The sequence below is a fragment of the Argiope bruennichi genome, chromosome X2 (genome assembly GCF_947563725.1).
Source record: "Argiope bruennichi chromosome X2, qqArgBrue1.1, whole genome shotgun sequence".
NCBI classification, from domain to species: domain Eukaryota; kingdom Metazoa; phylum Arthropoda; class Arachnida; order Araneae; family Araneidae; genus Argiope; species Argiope bruennichi.
The window spans coordinates 33,934,113-33,956,405 of NC_079163.1; the positions used below are offsets into that span (position 1 = coordinate 33,934,113).

General features: G+C 29.0%; 1 protein-coding gene across 1 annotated transcript in view; it reads right to left on the bottom strand.

The window, feature by feature from the left end:
• The window catches only part of LOC129959976 (myocyte-specific enhancer factor 2-like), a 348,098-nt gene that overhangs the window by 265,798 nt on the left and 60,007 nt on the right, over positions 1-22,293 (bottom strand). The window contains exon 2 of the mRNA XM_056072924.1: positions 336-402. The gene's annotated coding sequence lies outside the window, so the exon portion shown is untranslated. The remainder of the gene's footprint in view (positions 1-335; positions 403-22,293) is intronic.

The following is a 22,293-nucleotide window of genomic DNA, read 5'->3' on the forward strand; positions in this document are numbered from 1 at the left end:
CCAATATATTAATGGAATTAATAGTTTTTCAAGTTACTGGCGTTCTATATTTTGCTTACAAATGAAATTTTTCTTTATATTTTAAACATATTCCAGTCCTTTACTAGAAATATAAATAAAAAGTTTTTTAGGGATTTTTAAATTACTGGATATTAATTTTATATTTCCAGTAAAGTAAATAACTTTTACTTGGAATTTTGAAAGAAATATAGTGATTATATTAAGCTATGTTCAATAGACGATGAGAACTGGCATCTTTTCAACAACAATTTACAGAATTTCTATTTAAAAATTTTAATTTATATTATTGAATTAAAAGAATATATAAATTATACCTATTTTCTTCACCACGAATGCCTTTCAGCAAGGTAGACCATCAGCATGGTCAAAAGGCCAGAAAACCTGTAAGAAATTCATTTTATTAAATTTATGTTGTTTATTATAAAAACTGTTCATAAAAGTCAAATGCATTATTAAACAGTAGACTTAAAAAGGGTAACGACAAGTCATTAATAAACAACGTTGTAGCAGCAATTAATGAAGTTTAATCTTGTCGAGATTATGCGAGAGGTTAATTAATGTCAATCAAAATGTAGGAGAGGCTGATAAAGAAAATATCAACATCAAATGACATTTTTTTTTTTACAAAAATGAACACATTTTTATTTTCTTTTTGCGAGGATGAAAACCAATTATTTAGCTTTTAGTATTTAATATTAGGAGTATGTAGATAATCTCAAATTCTTGATACGTTCTACAATAAAAAAGAGATATGTCCCATAAAAAAAAGGAAGAGCGTTGGAAATTTCTTTTAAAAAAGGTATTTTATTTATATTTCGTACGATTTTATTTCTGTCGAAAAATTCGAACTCGAAAATTTGACTACTTTCACATTTCAGACACCCGCAAATAATAATTATAATAATAATAAACATTTTGAATCATGTCTGTCTGCTTGCGCAATCATCACTGATAATCGGTAAATGAAAAACGCTTAATCTAGACGGATGAAATGTTTTATATGGTTTCTACTCCAAATTTGTAGATTTCCATAAAATTTTCAAAGAATTATTTTCAGAGGAAGTCTGCCTCTTTCGACCATCTTAATGTAAGTGTACAAGATAATCACAAAACAAAGAGAGCTAGATGGATAAAATTTGGTGCATAAGTTCAACATGTGTTTGTCTGTTAAGTGGTTAAGCATGTAAACGGAAATGAACTCAACGGAAAACGGAATGACTTAAATATATAAAAGTCCATATTTTAGCTTTATGTTAAATTTTGGTTTTAATCCGTCGGAAGAAAAGGCGTCTAAAATACACATTTGGGTTTCTGGTACTTATGTATAAACCGCATCCCAGTGAATAATCTCCGAAATATTTACCAAAGATGGTACTAAAAGGAATTCTTTCGTAAGGATTTTTGCCAATGGTATAGAGTAAATAACACATGAGTAAAATATTTAGAGAGTACGCGAGAAAGTTTCAGGGAAACCACCACAGATTTCTTTAGTAAGAAAAATAATTTAGTTGGAATATTAATTCGTATAATATTTTTTTTTCTCAATTTATATGCATTCATTAATAAATTCATTTAGTTATTTTATTATTCTCAGTAAATATCAAATGAAACGGAATTCGGTTCAGTCAGATATCTTAATGAAAATATTGCTAAATACTGACTTTTCCCCTTTTTTGTTATAGTTTCAGAGGTAATTATCAATGCATCATCGCTTCTTCGAGTAGTGAAATCATTTCCATTATAAATTTTAATAAAAATTCCCCTTCAGAAGATATAATTCGTTTTTTATTAGGTGCAATATTTTAATTGCAGATATTTTTTAAGCAAAAATATTAAGGAAATCCTTATTGAAACTAGTATCTGATAATACTCAAAAGTTACAAACAAAAGATATTTGTTTATAATTCTTTTTACTTCCTCGCATACGAAGTATGCAAAGAAAAAGTATTGTAATTTTTAAAAAAACTAGGTCACGAGATTTTGATGAATATAGTTTTCAGACCTACCTCAGTCCTAAAAATGCATTTATGGGATTATGTCTGTCTGTCTATGAACAAGATAACTTAAAAAGCTTTGGGATTTAGGGATGAAATTTGGTACTTTATTTTCACACCAAATTTGTACATTTCTATCAAATTTTGAATGGAATCCATTCATGGGAAATTTCTCTGACTGTTAGTCTGCCTTACTTAGAGCAAGTAAGCACGATAACTAAAACATTAAGACCTAGACAAATATTATTGTGTACAGTGCTTTAACATCTACAGTATAGATCCATATCAAATTGTGTACAGATTGTTAGAGAGGTCGATCGTCTTTTAGTCTGTATATTCGCATGAATGTATATGCGATAACTTAAAAATCCAATAAGTTGTATTAATGAAATTTGGTATGAGATCTTGTCTCCAAAATTGCAGCTCCACGTGAAATGTTGGTTTCAAATGGTCCAAAAAAGTCGTCCAAAATGCATATTCGGTTAATTTCATTAGAATAGAAAGCACAAAACTCTAACGCGCAGATTCTGGAAATAAAAGTCTAAGCATTCTTGGGGTTCATTGCTTTGCCGCTGGTTCAACTTTTGTGCGAGGAGAAGGGGGTTAACATCTTTTTAGGGTTTATGAAAATAAATATCAAACAGGTTATTCCCGCAGCAGATTTAAGAATCGAGGTTAGATGTTTAGATGCTGAACCGTTGTGTCGAATTTTATACATCTAGCTCTTTACGTTTGTATATACCAATTCCAATAAAACTCGAAGAGCCAGAAAGCCAGATTTTGAATAGATTCCGTTTAACATTTGATTGAAATCAACAAATTCGGTTTAAATTTCGTATTCCAAATTTTATCCATCTAGCTCAAAGCGGTTTTGAGTTATTGTGTTCACGAACAGACAGACCTGATGTGAAAAATGTGTTTTTCGAAATTTGTGTGTGTGTGGGGGGGGGGGTCTAAAACTTGGAGATTCGTCAAAATCTTGATTTCAAAATGTTTGCCGTTTCCCATACTTTCTCTATTCTTCGTGTATAAGAAAAATAAAGGAATGAAATGTGTACGAATAATGCTACGATTTACCGACAAGTTTAACTGGCGGTCTACTAAAGACTAGCTCTAATGTTCAATATGTATTTTAGTACACTGTCAATAGTTAAGACCAGTTGAATCAATTAGCGTTAAAAGATTGTTCCACTTTTCCTTGCTATGTATTGAATAAATAATTAGCTCTTTAAATGGACAATTTTACTAAATTAAATAGGAGAAAGTAATAAATAAATGCTTCTTATATTTTGACGATACATTAGCAGCATTTTTTCTGGTACTAAAACCCTACTGTTGATTTAAGAATTTATAATTTTTTATTCACTAGATTACAGCCAATCCAGAAAGTAATGTTTTTCATTTTCGTATTCTCTCTATTAAGATTGTGATATTGGTTTATTGTTTACATAGTTATCAGACATTCAGAGAACTACAAATATCGATAAAATTTTCTGTAATAGCTCTCATGTAAATAATACAAAATGATCATGGTGCATGAAGACTAAATTCATATCTGAAAAAAACTATATTGCAAAGTATATAGACTAATCAAAAATAAATTATACTTAAGAGTAGAATGGACTAATCAAAAATGAATTATACTTAGAGTATTTTTGCCTCTATATTCTATTTAGAATAATCAAAATGAAATACTTAGAATATGTAATTAACGAAATAGAATTTATAATCAATGATTTTCTATGCATGACAAGCGTTGTGTATTTTAATGAAATTGCCAATATGGTGGAAGAAAAATCTTCCAAAAACACAAAATGAGCTATTGGCGACGAAAAGATAAGTCAGTAAAGAAAAATTGTCCTCATTATAAAAAAAAGGAAGCGTTTGTTAAATGATGGAATTTAATTCCTTAGTTACCAAATAAAAAACAATAAAAAAACGTCGTACTGTCTCTAATACGCCACCGTTAGATGGCACCACCACACATTTTATAGTTAGAATTAAAATCGAAACTCATCAAGTGCGGAATATTGTAGGAAATTGTATAACAAAATTTATACAATTCATTGAACGTATTTTTAAAATTAATTATTTAACACTCAAAATTAAGAGTTTTATAGATAATATACTTGAATTAATGGTTATTTACATTGCAAGATGTATAATAACTTCAGTTAAAATGATTTAAATATTATATAGTAATTCTTGCTAATCAAAACAAATTGAATGTACTTGGGGAAAAAATTTCATGAAATATTTAATATATATCCAAAATGTTTGTTAGTAGCTTGATTGAAATGAAATTCATTCAATTGGCAGTTTAAAATTGATATTCTATTTGAAATCCATCCAACCCTATACTTTAAAATACATTTTTTTCATGCATGACTTTCTAAATTTAGAAAACTAGAAAGCACATTTTATGAATGTGGGCTTCGATGGTAATTACTGTACTTTTTCAGCAGAAAATTTTTAATTATTTATTTTTTTGAAATAATAAATCTTCAAGAAGTTTAAGATGAATGACTGGGAATAATAGTGCCATAATCATAATTCAGATTGACAATAGATGGCAGCACAAAAACATCCAGAATAATTCAGAAGTTTAAAGCAGTGATTGTGTTTAACGGAATTTCGACCACTTAAAACTTTCGTCTGAGATTATTTTAAGTGTAACAAAATTTCATTGCACTGCAAAAATGCAAAGTGCAATGTTGATAGCAGATCAGTAAAAAATTTGGTACTTTTCGTATAAATTTTTTCAGTAGAATGTCTACCCTTCTTTTCCCCCCTATAATGAAAGAAAGGTATATAAATTCTTTTTCCTTTGGACACTCAATAAAATTGATTGGCGTGCGTTCAGTACATAGTAACTCCTATCAATAGCAGTTTAAAACCGCTGGAACTTTAATTATAAACTTCCAAATCATGAATATCAATTAATTCTTATTTGATGTTCATATTTTAGAGTTCTGTTTGACAATAAAATGTTAATCTTTAAAACAATTACAGTTGCACAGTTAGAAGATTACTCCTCCTTTTCGAAAAATCAATATCCCTAATTAAACACTGGAGAATTAAAAACTTTTTTTAAAAAAATGTCACTTAATAATAGATTATTGATTAATATTTTGTAGATAATTTGCTCTTAAACGGTATTTGGCAGAAAGTTGAATTTTTTAGCTATCTTCTAATATAGCTAAATGACACAAATATGCAGTTTAAACGATGAAATGATATATATCAAAACGGGCTATTATCATCCAGAACACAAATGTGAACAAAATATCAAAACTCAAGAGCACCAGGAAATGAGAGAAAAATCAACAACAAAATTCCATCTTTACAAACATAAAACAAGTCAAATTAAATAAAAATTCGTAAAAATCATTTTCCCAAATTAACGATTTTTTTTTCTCTTTGTGACGATTTTCGGAATTGTTTAAAGTCAAATAATTTTATAAGAATTACTTCTATTTGATGTTACCGTAAATCTCTCAAATATTTATTTTCTCTTATCACTTTCAAATCAGTTGAGAAAATAACAAAACACGATCAAGAACGAAAACAAAACAAACTCAATTAAAAAGAACCAAAAATAGTCAAGGTTTCTTCGTATATCAACGAACGAATCTCTACTAGAGACTACATTTTAAAGTCTTCTCGAATTTGCATTTCCTTCCTTTTATGTTCCGGTTCAATTACCCTACATGTGAACTGGTGAAGAACAAAAGTGTATATATATAAACTGCAGTAAGGACACTGTTAAATTTAGTTCAGTTTAACTTGTTAAAGAAATTAAATGGATTCAATTGCTGAATCCTTTCATTCTGCATTTAATGCTTTTTATTCGTAGCTGAATTAAATGGGACTTAATCATTTGTTGTTGCTTAGGGCTGTCCAGACTTTTGTCATATTTTAATAATTTTGATATCGTCAACTGGTTTTGTGTTACTGCAGACCATTTTCCAGATGGCCAATTTTGAACATGAAATAAGTCAAGTTAAATAAAAGCGAGCAAAAATATTTATATTCTAACCCATATAGGGCAAAGTGTTTAGAGAAATTATGTACTCAGAATTCCACTTAACATCCAATTAACTATCTGGGAGAAATTCGGATTTGAAAATTTCAAAATTTGCTACCTTTTCAGGTATACAAAGATGTTATCTAGCCGAAACTTAATATGATTTCTTAATTTAAAGAATAGAAGTAATTTTTTGATTCGAATATTAGCATGCAGCTTTTGAAATTATATAATTAAATAATGAAAGCAAAAGAAAAGACAACATGAATATGAACATGAGCATGAACCTAATCAGCAATGTTTCTTAAATAGGATGTACTTATAACAAACAATTACAAGTATAACTTCAACCTCATAAAGAACTGTTGAGTTTTTCTCTTATAAAACCTTCATATCAATATTCAGAAAAATCTAATACGCCTTCTTAAACCAGGGATATTAGCAGGAAAGCTGGACATTTTTTTTCTCTCTTGCCTTCTTTTCAAGTCTTTTCCGTATAAAATTTGTGAACAATTTACACAATGAGGTCGGTAATTTATTCCTGCCTTCCCTCAAATATAATCAATCTATCAGTTATGCAAGATTTGACACTTAATAACACTGGAAATAATGTCATCAGAGTGATTAGAGATGCAATTCCTTAGCACTGGGATGGTATGCAAATCCTAATTGCCTTCGGATATAATACAAGTAGCAGTGGACAGGAAAATGTACAAAAATCTAATAGCACAGCATATGTACTAACCATACTTCAATGCGTTTACTATCAAATTGATAAATAATGATACAGACATTTCAATTAGAACTTAAACGGTCAAAAAGAAGACATATGAAATGAAATGAGGAATGTTCATATTTTAATCAGAATTAAAAGATATGTTATAGAATTTTATACACACGATTATATGTTCTTTATTAAAACAGTTATTGATTACACTGAATATACACTTGTAAAATTGTCTTTTCAAATAATTTTAGGGATTTTCATGCATTATAAACAGCTCACGTAATTAGCATAAAAAATCTATTTTGGTAATTTTAATATTTACATTTTTTTTTCAATAATGAGAAGTTGGATTTATTTTGTTAATATTCTGTCTGTAGTAGTTTTGTCATTAAAACAAATTGGTGCATTTTCAAATTTCTTAAGAAAATGTAGGCTTTTGGCAATTAGTAAAAAGTATAAGTGAAATAGACAAAATTTTAAAAATCTGAAATCTTTAGACCTAAAACTTAGAAAGAAGCTTGATTAGAAAGAAGAAAAAATAGCTCAATTATACAGGGAAAAGCAAAACTTCTACCCTTATTTGATGGACTTAGCTCAAGATGAATTCATTTAGTTTAAAGAAACGTCTTTAATTGATAATGAATTCATATCTTATGAAACAGGAAACACGAATTCAGTAAATTAATTTTTTTTTTATTTTCTCACTTTCTCAAATCCGATGTTTTGAAAAATTGCATTATTTTAATTCAAACATCCGTAAAATTCTAACTTATATAAGTAATTAATTTAACAACTGATTAATTAATTCCATTTGCGGCTGATCTGAGAAGAAGCACTTGCTATTACATATATTAATAGAATATCCTGGGACTTGCATTAACAGTTCAAAAGCTTATCTGAAAATTTGATGCTCGACTTCCAATTACATTTTCTCTTAATTACTTTATGATAAGTGGATTTAAGGTTCAAGTTTTACCAGACCGAAGATGCGTGGGAAGTAACTCAGGACCAATTCTGTATTCGTGAGAGTGCAGGTAAGTGAATTGAATCTAAAAATCTGACGCAGCTGCAGAAGATAATACGTAGAAAATAGTGAGAAACATTAATGGTGAAGAATGCCATTTACAGATTTTGTGATCCTTTTGAAAATTCAAAGGATTAATTATGAATATTGAATAAATACATTTTATTCAACTTTATTAATAAGAAAAATAAGTTTCTTATTCGAAAAAGAACAATTATGAGAAATTTAAAATAATTATTATATTTATTTAGAGTTATTTGGTTGAAATAAGATGCACTTCTGAATTTAATATCCTATTTTGTTAGTGATTTTAGAAATATGCAATAATAATAATAATGAAGCTTAGTTTAAAAAGATAAATTTATTCGAAAATTAAACATTTTTTTAGAAGTAAAACATTTCATTTGCATATACTTAGAATTGAACTTATTATAATAAACGCTAAGTAAACTCCTATCGGCATATTTATGCATGTAATGATAATTTTTAAATTTAATTTAAATATTAATTTACTAATTTTTATCTTAAATTAGCCCATGTTAACTTCATTCTAAAATGTTCTCTTATTTTCTGATTCAATTCCCACTTTTTATTTAATTAGTTCTAACACACACTTAATAAAAGTACTCATTTCGTGGTTCCCACATCGCGAACGAAGGAACAACCATTAGTCATAACACCACGTGTATCTAAGACCAATACACTCCCTTAATTAAATATGTCTATACCTCTTTATTGTTTTAAATGATTAAATGTCATAAAACTTTTGATAAATGAGCAGGAGAGAAGTTCTTATTAATTCCTTATTCATTTCTTTATTACTAGAAAGAATGCCCAGTTTTTCTTTGCTAAAACTATGTCTAAAAAATCAACATTGAACATAGCAAAGCAAAAATGAAAAAAAAGAGCGCAGTGTGAAAGTATTTAGAGCTTATATACCTTCAAAAGGGAACTTTATCAAAATCTAGCTGAGTAAGAACTCAGTTTAGTATGATTTTCAGATGGTACTGAAGCTTGATTTAAGGTAGTTAAAGCTGTAGAAATTCGATATTTAAAAAAATATGGGGAAACCAAAACTCCTCCTAACTTAGTAGTTAGAGTTACGTTTGTGTCCAAGTCACTAGAAAGATTGCGCGTAAATTGAATTTATTACATATAAATAAATGCCCAAAATGAATTCTGAATATTTATTCGGAATATCAGCTTAGTCATTTTTTTGTATAAAGCAAACTATTTCTAAAATGACTGTTAGAAAAAAATTAGTGCATTTCCTAGTTTATATAGGACTCTATCTTACATCACAGCGGTAATATATTATTCTGGTAACATAAATAAGTAAAGAATTCTGATTTTTTTCGATACATAATAGAAATATGTTTTTATAAAGAAGTATATTTTTCAAAGTACTTGGAAATTTGAATCATATATTTATGATTTGTATAGGAAATGCCATAAAACACAGTATAAAGAATAAAATGAATGCAGTAAATATGGAAAAGCGAATAAAATATTAATTTTTCAAAAAGGTTTTTTTTTATTCCTCGTACCGGGATAAAATTTTATTTACATAATATCATGTAGTATAAGTTAAAATTATGTAATTTTTTTATTGTTGTTAAAACCACTTTAAACATTTCTAAGGAAAATATACATTAAACATACCTTGAAACTGATATATCACGTGCAACATGGACGATTCTCATGGAATAAAGAAGTACAAGAAAGAGATAATTTGATATTAAGTTTGACGTCAAATAATTAAGAGAACTTTCGGTGTGTTTTTTTGTTTTACTTAATTAGATTCTTTGTTGTTTCCGAGCAACCCAGTTCTGAAATCGAAGATTCCACGGAAGACTTTTGATGGACTTTTTTGCGTTGTCCACTAACTTTATTTTCCACTTCTAAATACTTAATTAGGAGGAACACGCTAATGGAACTAGAAACCGTTTTCGTCCGTGTCTACGATAATCAGGAATGAATGAAATGTTTAAAGAGTCCCGACATGCGAAGGGGACAGAATTTGTTATGTTGTTTTCTGTTCAAGATAAACAGCAATGTTACAATGCTTTCTGTTGAAAATGAACAGCGATTGTACGATGCTTTCTCCTAAAAATTCGATGAATATTTAGGTAAAATTTAAAATGAGACAAAATTATTCCTAAACAAATTATATTACTTCCTTAAACATGAAAAAATAGACAAATCAAAATCTTGATTTATTAATGGAATAGTCACGGGACAAACGTCATGTCATATAATATTTAATGGGGCCATTTTCTTTTATCTCCTGCAATATAAAAAATGGATTTCAAAATTAAATTGTTGCAGCTCCTCTGGCGTATTTCAAGCCAATATGAATTGAAACTAAATGTATGAATCTTATAGATGGGGTATGAATAAGTTTATATAATCGTCTATGATCATCTGTAATACTAGGTAGAGTTCAAAAATACCCATGCCCTTTCGCTCTGTGTTATTATCGTATGTGTAAATCCTAATTTCTGTTTTGACATCAACAAATTTGAAAGTCTTTATTTTTCTTTGATTTTTAAAGTAATTAATATATCGGTGTGTAAACACAGAAAAGTATAAATAAAAATTAGTTATGAGATCATGAACTTCATGCTATAATTACATTATTTTATATAGGTTTGTAGCAAATTTCAATAAGCCGTAATTTTAATTATTTCAAATTTATGCTGATTCATTATATTCTCCTTTTGTGGACCATTTGGAGTTAATGCTAGTAATTTCTTGTAGCATTTTTATCCTGTATTTAGCACTGCATTTTTTTCTGTTGATAACTTATGTCTGTTTCTGTTTCGATCCGTTTTTAGGAATTAGTTTTGATTTGAGTGTTCGTGAAGTTTCTCAGTTGACAGACTTCCAGGCCTCTATTGCTTACTTTTAATATTACTATATATTTGCATCTAAAGTTAATTTCAAATTATAATATTTTAAGCATTTTTCCAATGCGTATGAGATTTTCTACAACAATTTATGTTAGTTAATCTGTGACAAACACTATAGAGATACTATTAAGAGGATAACAACTGATATAGACGAGTACACCTTCTAGATAGTCATAAAATATTTAAAATAAATAATGATGCTATGTTCATTTTTGCTGAAAACTATTCGTAACATTATAAAATAAGTAGAAACGTTTTTCTTATCGAAATTCTCGCATACTTAAGCGCATTTTGTGTTTCATTTCGTAGTATAGAGATGAGAATAAAATGTGAAATTTGAGCCAATTCATATCAACTAAATGAGTAAAATATTTGACAAAGATATTTTATTTATTAGCACGATTACAATTATAGTTCAATTTATATGCATGTAGTGGATTAGAATTACCGTATTTCAATACATGACAGGAGGCAGATGAACAATTTATCAGTAGATGGATTTGATGCAAAATTATATACAGATTTATAACTGGAACAGAAACACCATATGATAAAATTCCCACATATAGCTAGCTGAGTTTTTGAATTACATGAGTAGACAGATCGAAATACAGTCACTCCTTTTATGAGTTCAGTAAAATCTGTGGAATAACTAAAATTTTATTAATAAAATTATATATGGAATTTCATCTATCTTGCTCATTTTCGAGTTAGGATTTTGACAATCACAGGAATGGACAAATATACTTCCTGAGCATAAACCTCATTTGAGATGTGATAGAAATTTACAGTTTTGTTGAAAGATTCGGAAACTAGATCCGTTCATATCATTGAGCATTTGAATTATTGTGTTTATAGATATACAGACAGGCATAATTTCCTTTACTCTCATGTGCATGTGTGTATGGTGGTGGTGGTGGTGGGGTATCAATTGCGAAAGTTTATCAAAATTTTTAGATCAAATTTTTTATACTTTACTTTCTCTTTATATACAAGGAAAAGAAAAATTGAGATGCGGACAAAAGCATGAAATGCAATTTTTGTGTCAGTTTTATAAGCATATAAAATTCAACGCCGTTTTAAAAGGACACTTTATTAATGCTTCAGCGGAAGAAACTGTAAATCAGATATCTTTAGTGTTGAACAGATCATCAACAGACAGACGTCAAAGTGCTTTTGAGAATCTGATAAGTAGGTGGAGCTTGGTAAAAAGATAAGAACGCTATTGGTTTGTGATATATTTCATTGCTGAAAATGGAGTGTCAGCTTACTATTGGAGGAGAATGGCGTGTTAATTTACAAAGTTGACCATCAAATTTATCTACATAATATGCTATATCAGCAAAATCAGCAAGTCAATCATTGAGAGCCTGAGAAAAAGCTGATTAAAGCAAGACACGTGTCACGTTTTTTGAATATGATAAGACAATTGCAAATTCATGCAAGTTATTAAAAATATTGTTGGTTTTTAAATCAAGATATTGAATAAAAAATATTGTAGTATAGATTCACAATTTCTCTGCGAAATAATATAACCAGCAAATCAATCGATGAGATCATGTGAAAATGCTGATTAAACCAAAACATGCGTCACGTATTTTGAATATGATAAGCCAAATGCATATTAATAAAAGTTATTGAAAATATTATGATGGTATTTAAACCATGAAATTAAAATTAAAATACCTGTAGAATGAATTCACAATTTCTCTGAGAAATAATATGACGACGTATTTTTATTGTGCTGTGGTACATCATTTATTCACGTTTCTGATGCGTTTGATAGTAATATGATTGATAATGGCATGATGTAACATGATAATAGTAACACGACTGATAAGAGTAACATGTTGATAGTAACATTACTAATAGCAGATAGATAGTATGACTGATAATAAATACATTTATATTTAACTAAAAAAGGAATTATAATTCCATATTCCAAAGAATTTATGACATGCCTATAAAAATGGTTAAATATAAAAAAATGATTTAAGAAAAAGTAATACTATTCTGTCTGCATATGGTGAAGTAATTTCGCTAATAAGAGATACCTGGAAATAATTTATTAAAATAGTTTAAGTTGTTCATCTTGGTTGAAGTATCCCATTTTTTACGTAATCCAATTTTCGAAATTTAATCAGATTATATTAAAAAAATTATAATCTTTGCAAAATTAATTTTGTATCACGAAAAAAATTTTTAAATTATATTCTAACGATAAACATATGGAGAGAACGATAATAACTAAAATTATTTTAGCGTTGTTCAGTTTGCCACGTAGAAAAAAAATCTCTCCTTAGAAATATGATTTTTCACAGTTTTTAAAATGTTATTAATTCATTGAAACATCCTATTACTGTTTATGACAGAACCATGTTGCCCAATTATTGATTATATAATTAAAATAAGTCGATAAATATTTTGTCTTTTATTTAGAACAGCTGCAATATTTATTCATTAAGAGTAATAAGAAAGGAATAAACACCTCTTAAAACACCCTTTTTTTAAAATGAAAATTGTGAAGATGTTATCTTCAATTTAATGCAATTCTTGTAATGCAAGTAAAAAAAATTAAGATGGTTTACTTGCAGCATAATAAATATTATAAATGAAATTGTTAGTGTCTCATAAAGAAAGTTTTCGACTTTTCGTAAACAAAAATGATGATAAAATAGATATATCAAGCTGTTCATAAAGATGTAAAATAAAAATAAAAATATTTCCAAATGTTTAAATTCCAAATATTAAAAAAACAACAACATAAAATTAAAATAATTTTCAACTTGATTATTTTGAAGGTCTTCGAAAATCATTGATGCAAATTACTGTTATGTCTCTAACGTTGATAATATAGTTAAAATCAGGAAATATAATTTTCTTCTCCTGACCATTTCAAACAAATGTCCTTCGATGGATCTCAGAAATTCTTTGTTTTTAAATTTAATCTTTTTCCTTCTGGAAATAAATATATAAATATGATAACATTTATAAAATGTTTCAGAAAAATTTTAAAGCATGATTATGTCTATTACTTACATGATTAAGAATGACGTTCATTTCAAATCAGGAAAGTTCTACAACTAATACTATCAAATTTATTTTGAAATTTCATGGGAATGTTTTGTCGGTTTCTATACGATTGATATGTTTTATCCGTTAAAATATACCTCAATAAGCAAAATTTCTCCTAGGGGTAATCTAACAAATTCAGATTGTACTAGGAAAAGTATTAATAATACAAATAATAATAAAAATATATAGAGAATAAAACAGAACACTTTGATAAATTATCTTAAATAGCAAATTTAATTTTATAAAATAACTTTCCCTGTTTCGAGGCACCTGCAATTAAAATAAGTGAATGTAATAAAAACGAATTTCATATATAGATTGTGGCGGACTTAAAAAAATAACAATGAAAGTCAATAACTGAAAATATTTTGCGGTTGTCGGATCTAAAACTGATTTTAAAGAACACATGGAAAATAGATTAAGCAAAATTTCATAAATATTGAGTGATTAAGAAGACGCATACAAAAATGAATGACATACTGCTTGAAATCTACAGAAAATAATATTTTGTTAATCACCAATAAGATAACTTGGCCAATGTGCAACATTTTTAAACGGTGAACTTCCCTATGAGCAAGATATTGCATCGACAACTTCTGATAATTTTTTTTGTTGTTAGCACTGGAGTCTCGTAAATGAGGGCTTTCAAATGCCCCCATAGGAAGAAACCGAAACTCGATAAACCTGGCGATCGTGGTGGCCATTGAACTGGCCCACCACGCCCAATCCAGCGCACCCAAAACGTAGCATCGAGCAATTTCCAGCAACTTTTTTAACATTTTCTGTACGGAATCACTGGTTACGTTACCTGCTAATGAAAATTTTATGATTCCGTTAATGCGTTACTTTTTTTTCGGTTTGTGCCTCAACGCGTCACTTCCGGTCATACATTCCTGTACAATAATTGTTTGTTATAGTGAGCTCTACCACCCCTCAAAGTTTGTCCCATGATTTTAGACTCACCCTGCATACAGATAGATTTATTTCTCTATGCGTTTCATTATAGATCGGATAAAAGAAGTGGAGCACTCTTCTGGAACTTTTATTGCTCCCCCACAGTACAGAGCATGTTCTTTGATGAAGATGTAGCATTTCTAACTCAAAACCGACTAGGTCCAAATTTTTTTGCACATATAAAGTTTAGTGCCAAGACTAAATACAATACAAAATTGCATTCAATGATTCCTTTATATTTCTAACTTATATTTCTCACATACACATGGACAAAAAAAAAAAAGTCAATCATTTAAGATATTCGAGGACAAACTCTATTTGCTGGTTCAAAGCCAGATGTGCCGTCCAGTGTTTGACGTGCTTAAATTGCGAAGTGGCACACGCTGCACATTTTTGAGGACGAAATGTTATTCCAGCAGATTAGGTGTCCAAGCAAATATCATAAAATATAAAAATAACAAAGCTTGAAGATCTTTTAGGTGTGATTTTACGATACTGTATGATAAGCTAGACGTCCGCGAAAGTGGTAATAAATTGACCTGAAAATTAATACACATCAACTATTTTGAAGTCAAAATCACACACTAAAATTTATCTATCCTATTAATTGCACATTTGAGTTATTTTTTTCACATGTATACAGACATATAAACAATAAAAAATATCTTTTTTTTAAAGTAATTCAGTTCAAATTTATATACAGACTTACAATTAAAGTAATTAAACGATATGGAAATTTCACTGACACGCACGTTCTCGTTCATACAGATAGATTTCGAACAGTTTTCGCCCTAAAGCTTTGTGAAGAGATTCGAGTTGAAATTTTGATTTGTTTCTTTTGATAGATTAAATCTGAAATATCGATATAGAAATATGATTATAATGTCAATCTTGTTTAATTGTGCTTTTGAGTTCTGGCAATTACATACTCACAAATACATAGAGTGACAGATGTCCACTTGATATATATCTGCAGTAATTGTCAAAAAGCTATATGCTAAATTTCATCGATCAAGCTCTTTGGGACTTTTGTGTCATCTGGTTCACATGTACAGAGACGATCAGACAGACAAATTTTCCTTTGACGGATTCAACCCACAATTTGATAGATATTTATTATTTTAATGTAAAGAACAAGTATCGAATTTCAGTGGATTGACTCACTTCATGTTGAATCATCGCGTTCACTTGTACAGAAATATTGTATATTGTACATTCACATGTACAGAAATATTGTATATTGTACATTCACATGCACAGAAATATTGTATATTGTACATTCACATGTACAGAAATATTGTATATTGTACATTCACATGTACAGAAATAATATTAATAAGTATACAGATTGTAAGATCCAAATCCAAAAATACATTTTTGGTCTTAAAGAGCTCCAAAACTTAGCGATATAGCAAATATCGTGGTCGAATTTTTTGCTAAATGCAATATTTTCTCTTCCTTGAAAAGAAAGAAAAAAGTACCTGCTCACAATAAATACACAAAACTAACAATCGGATACACTGATATACACAAACAACGAATCGGAAAAGCTAATGAGAAACTAAACCAAAGTGCAGCGCAACCAAAAAATAGTTTTCGCTTCGTTTAAAAATCAAAAATTAAATGTACCCTCACAGAATTTCCTCATCAGAATTCTCTCACAAATCATTTTTCCAAAGATTTAATATCCAAGTAATTAAATCTGTCGATATTTTTGTTCAGTTCTTTTCGAGAAAGAGAATTTCTTATAATTATATACAAACAGGATTAAAATTTTAACGAATTTTTGAAGTGCCAGTTACTCGATCAATTTCCTTCTAGCGTAAAAGAAGGAAAATAATTACATTAATTTTGGAGAAGCCGATGTTGCGCATCTAAGATAATAAGAAATTGTGAAATTTGCAGTTTAAACGTGCAAACGCAAAAAACTGTAAATATGCCAAAATGAATTTAAGAAAAAAAATATTAATAAAAATAATAATTTTTCCCCTTAAATTTCGAAAAAAAAATAGTAAAGAAAATGCAGTAATAAAATTTTAATAATGATTTTTTAATTCAATAAAAAAAAAATAATTTTTTCTTAACCATTGAATTTAAGAAAAAATTATAAGTAAGAAGAATAATAAGAAAATAAATAAATTAAAAAAATATATTATACTTCTCTTCTTTAATTCAACGTAGCATTTTCTATAGCACTGAGAGAATAAATTTAATTCTTTATTTAGATGAGATGCAGAAAAATTAAAAAAAAAAAAAAGGTGAGCTATAGCATCTGGACGAGCCAATACAATGAAAAACTATTTTATATCTTTTAAAAATAAGCAAGAAAATAAGTAAGTAATAAAATAAGTATGCCATCGCAGAAGAAATTTTTTTCCTTCTATTCCTTTGATATTTTTGATCAATTTCTTTTATTTAATTCTATACCAACAAAATTAAAATTATGATGAAATTGGAATTTACAGATACTCGATCAACTTTCTTCGAGAATTAAAAAAAAACAAGGAGGGGGAGGGGTAAAAGGAATCCTCCATTAATTCTGAAGAAGCTGTTCTCATGAATCTGAAGCAAGAAAGAGCGTTGAAAGCTTCAGCGTAAATGCGTAAACCCAAGAAGCCGTGTACACGGCGTTTCACGCAGTTTCGTAAAATTATCCACTCATGAAAATACATACTGCATTTATTTCATGCAGAATTTATGCAGAAAAGAAATAAAAGCGAGAAAACGGAATAAAGGAAGGAGGAGAGAAAAAAAAAAGGTTGAAAAATGTCTTCCTGTACAGGTATATTAAGCGTGAAAGGGCACTCCCAAAGAGGCTTCAATCCATTAACCTGTCACTTAAATGGGGGTGGAAGGGGAAAGAAAAATACTCCCCCCTCCACTCTTCAGGGACGTGTTTGCGGCGCAGAGGATAGCTGTAAAAATATCGAATGAGAATCTGCACTTCACAAGATTCAAACACGGAATCTAAGGATTTTGAACGACGATGTTTTCAACAAGAGCAAATTAAATAAATATAAGAACAAATAAAACATGACAAAAAATGCGTGGATAAATAACAAAACAAATAAAAATGTTAGTAATATAAATTAAAAGTAAAATATAAATTGTTACAATACAGAGCTTCTTAAAAATTGAGTAAAGAATTGATTTTGAAATGTCTATAATATTTATATTATCTTGAAAAGTATTGAAACGAAAAATTGATCAATTAAAAACTAAACGCTTCCTTTCTAAAGCTATTTAAAGCTCAATCAATGCTTTTTAAAAAATCAGAATTGTGACCGACATTTTGCAGATTAATCATCTTTTGATAGTTAATAATCTGAATCTTTTGGCATACATGTTAATTATAAATTAGCCTGTCAATAGCTTAGTGGGGTAATACAGAGTAAGGACTGATAACATAGCTAAGGAATAGGAATGAGAAGACGAAGGTTCTGTCCACTGTCTGTATTCTTAAACAAGGCTTTTTCGAAAATATTTTTCAAGGCGGTTGGGCTGATTGTATGAATTCTTACTGCTCTTCCAAATGAAACACAAATGTGGGCTCGTTTCCACTGAAAGCCTCGATAAGAGTACACATTCTGTATATTTATTCATTGCTCAAAACTATTAATATGGTTCTTAATTTATGATGCACCCATTCTTCGCCACTATTAAGACATTACAGGAATACTAAAATACAGGGTGTTTATAAAGTCCCGGACCCATTTTGATGTTTAATAACTCATAAAATAATAAAGATATAAACAAACTTATGGCATTTATTGATGGAATAACTCACATATTTTCCTTTTCAGGTTTGAATATTTTTACTTTTGTAAATATCTTCTGCGCGTGTGGTTAATTTCAGATAATTTCATTTTCCAGTCTAAATATCTGTACTTTTCTAAATATTGTCTGCTTATTAATTGCATTTTTCTCTCTTTTGTTTTTGGCAACTATTGCAATGTTATGTTTACTTTTGATGTGTTTGTTCTATGTAGTACTTTTGTATGTGATGTTTTATTCGAGCGGATATTAAGGAGAATGCATACACCACAAGAGAAAGCACAGATTTTATGGTGGTTCATAGAAATGAAATCGATAGTGCAAGCACAGAGAAATTTCAGAAGAATTTACCAAAAAGATCCTCCATCCAAAAACAGCATCTTGCGGTGGAAAAAGAATTTTCTAGAAATTGGAAGTATCGAAGATAAGAAACGTTCCAGACGTCCTTGCACAAGTCATTTTGATGTTGAGCGTGTCAGAGAGACATTTTTACACAATCCTAGAATATCTGTGAGATCAGCGGCAACAGAATTGGATATGCCAATTTCGACGGTGTACAAGGTTATTAAGAAAAAATTAAGACTGCATGCATACAAAGTTCAAATTGTTCAAGTTTTGGAACCGAACGATAGGCCTAGGAGGATGGCCTTTGCAACAGATATGCTAAGAAGGATAGAAGATGCTGCTGATTTTCTGAAGAGCATAATGTTCTCCGATGAAGCATCCTTTCATGTTTCTGGCATTCTTAATCGCCATAATGTGTTCAAATGGCTCTGTGGATGCCGACATGCTTGTCGCTACCTGGCGTGAAATTGACTATCGACTTGATATTCTCCGTGCGACGAAGTGGGCACACGTGGAAGTTCATTGACAAGGGTCATGAAACTTTTTGAGTCTATTTAACCATTTATGTTATTAATTTAAATCTATCTTTATTATTTTATGAGTTATTAAACATCAAAATGGGTCCAGGACTTTATAAACACCCTGTACTTTTTTGTATTCTAGGTCTATTGGAAAGAGATAGAGAAGTGTGACTTATCACCATTTCCTCCCCCAGAGACTACATTTATTTCCCATAATGCAAAAATGCGTGATACGACCAAGAACACTGATGAAAATTTTATTTTTTTTGTGAACAATGCTTGAAACAATTTCTGAATGAAAGAATAAAAAAGCTTTAATAAAAATGATAATTTTAAAGGATGATATACTATTTCATTCCTTTTACTTACATCTGGATAAAGTTTAGACTCTAAATTATATTAGCTTTCTGTTTTGACACAGCTTGAGAAATATTTGGGGGTTCTCAGATGAACAGTGTTTAGATGGCAAGAACTACGCCTGAGCCGGAACTCTGAGTAACAGATAAAAAATTATGTCTGATATTTCTTAACTTTCAAGCAGCAATTCGTAATAGAAAAAAAAGCGATTAAATTGCCATTCAAACATACAAATATTTAACATTCGGAATCAATTGAAAATTTACGAAAATAACAGTCTCAGATCAGAACATACACTTATAATCGAGTATCTGTAATGCTTCCATTTTGAATGGTTACAATATCGTATGAAATGAATAGATGTTAAGTCCACAAATGTCTATATGAAACGATTCAACCATATAGCGTTTAACCACCACTTCAACCTTTATTGAACTAAGCTTCGTTACCTGAGTTTAATAGCCACGTAAATAAAACAGACTGTCTACATTAATTTATTTAGAAAAGGTTTTATGTGAAAGGTAGATGATTTAAATATGAATACTCATTGTTTTGTCCCTCGTAAATGACAAAATGCAGTAAGCTTAATTCACACTAACCGTAAGATATTCTATCATTGTGAGTTTGCTAACGGAATGACACGTTTTTATCATGAATTAATATGGAATAAAACTTCTTTTAAAATCTTTTTCCAGCTGTATATCCATTTAAAGAGGATACCAGTAGAGTAAATTACAAATATTGCACGTACCGCCTTATTTATTTATTTATTTTTACTTTCTTGTATATCAAGTATACAAAAAGAAAGTATTGTAAAAATTTGTAATTCGAGATTTCGACAAATATTTTCGTTTCAGTCCCCCCCCCCCTGTGTTGTATCTTTTCCTCTTAGTGTTGTATCTTTTCAGACCAGTATAAGAGAATTTTGTACAATCTATTTTAAATACTCTTTTTTTTTACCTTATTTTTTTCCTGTTTAAAAATTTAGAAAATCCCTTCAATTGCTACTTGCACAAATTAAGAAATTTTCAACTATGGGTTTTGAAGATTTGAGGACTTTTAAGTTAAAAAATACGAAAAATTCGGAATTAGAGTTTTTTTAAAGGTCAAAAAATTAATATCACGATTTTCCGAGTATATCAATGTTGAATACTTGTAAAATGGTATTTCAAAATGTCATTCTTCAATATTTCTTACTTGCAATTTTGTTTTATTACATGTTTTTGAGCTGAGATGACATAAACATAATTTTACTTTAAGCCTTTCATCAATAAATCTTTATAATTCATTAGTTAATGGTACAGATCTTCCAATCTCAGGCTAAATATGTAAAATATTTAATATTTCTTTAACTTAAAAGAAAACTGTGTTTCAATTGGGAAAGCTATTGCATCTTCATAAATATGTTCCACAAAAATAAAAATAGATTTTCTCTATGTAACATTAGTATAATTGCGTTTTAAGAAAATAATAAAATTATTTATTATCATTGGATCTTCTTGGGATAGATGGAATATGGAAATCCATATTCAGTATATTTAAATGAAGATAACTAAGTCATAGCTTCTCCAATTAATATTAAACATACTTGTTATTTAAGCGCGGGTGTTATGATAAGTTTTTGAGAAGCCTTTATCAATGTACAATCTGTTATCCATTTCAAATATTTATGGTATATCCTTTATAGAATTAGAACAGAAAACATTTAATTGTACCGATTTGTACAGGATCTTTAAAATGATCTCCGAAGTACTGGACCTGCATCATTCTTATTTAAAAATAAAAGATGCCAAAAATGTAATACTGAAAACATCCAATATTGAACATGCTTATAATTGAATTATTTATCATATTCGTTTGATACATTTAATGTATCTGTAAGTTAGAATTTTTTTTTTATTTCTTTGTCTTTATGCTCAAAACAAACATCGATTAATTTACTACGGATTGATAATTTACGAATCAACGAAATAAAATTCAAAGGTCGATTAAGGATTTCAGCCATGCCATAAAATCAGCATATGTATGATTCATGATACAAATTTACTTCAATAAGTTACCCAAATGTCTCCATACATAGATGCAGTTTTCCTATATTTTTTTGTTTGAAGATCCAAAAAAGACACAGATCGAAAACATAAGTTTTTTTGTCGGTATTTTTGCTTCAATGGATTCGTTAAAAATCATATTTTGTTCCCTCAGTCCTTGAAGACATATACGTAGTGTCCTTTTATAAGCATATACCGCATCTCTTTCTTTAAGGAAAAAAAAAGCGAAATTCATTTCAAAAAACATGTTGAATTGTGAGCACGTGAAAATAGAACTTTTATCAGCTGGTACTGACAAGCACTATAAAGCGTTTTGTTCAGAAATGAAGCGTTTTGTTCCGTGTTTTATTGAAAATCGTCGAGTTAACCAATTTTTCGACGTAGATAAAAGGGCTTTGAATTTTGTCACAGCCTTTTCTCAAGGCAAAAATCAAAAGCTTCAGGCCATACATCAAAGACAGAAAACTATAATTGTGTGTAACTTTTGTAAGAGATGTTGTTATTATATTAAACA